Source organism: Nanorana parkeri, unplaced genomic scaffold (genome assembly GCF_000935625.1).
Source record: "Nanorana parkeri isolate BGI_ZX_2015 unplaced genomic scaffold, ASM93562v1 scaffold1420, whole genome shotgun sequence".
In the NCBI taxonomy this organism is placed as follows: domain Eukaryota; kingdom Metazoa; phylum Chordata; class Amphibia; order Anura; family Dicroglossidae; genus Nanorana; species Nanorana parkeri.
In genome coordinates, this window is record NW_017307688.1 from 95,776 (window position 1) to 96,011 (window position 236).

A 236-nucleotide genomic window follows, 5' to 3' on the forward strand; every position below is an offset into this window, starting at 1 on the left:
TGCAGGCTAGGGGGGCGCATTAGGGAATCTGGCCTTTGGGCGGCAGGGAGAGTGAAATCCGGCCCTGGTCATCAGGGAAGATCCATCCATCCATGCTGTTTTGTTTGGATGAGGGAACCTTAGATTTCTTCAATCAGCCTGCAAGAAATCTATAGTAGTAGTATGTTAATATGTAGTACATGGCCAGCTTTACACAAAATGAAAGATGGGGGTCCCTATTTGGCATCCTTTTTGGG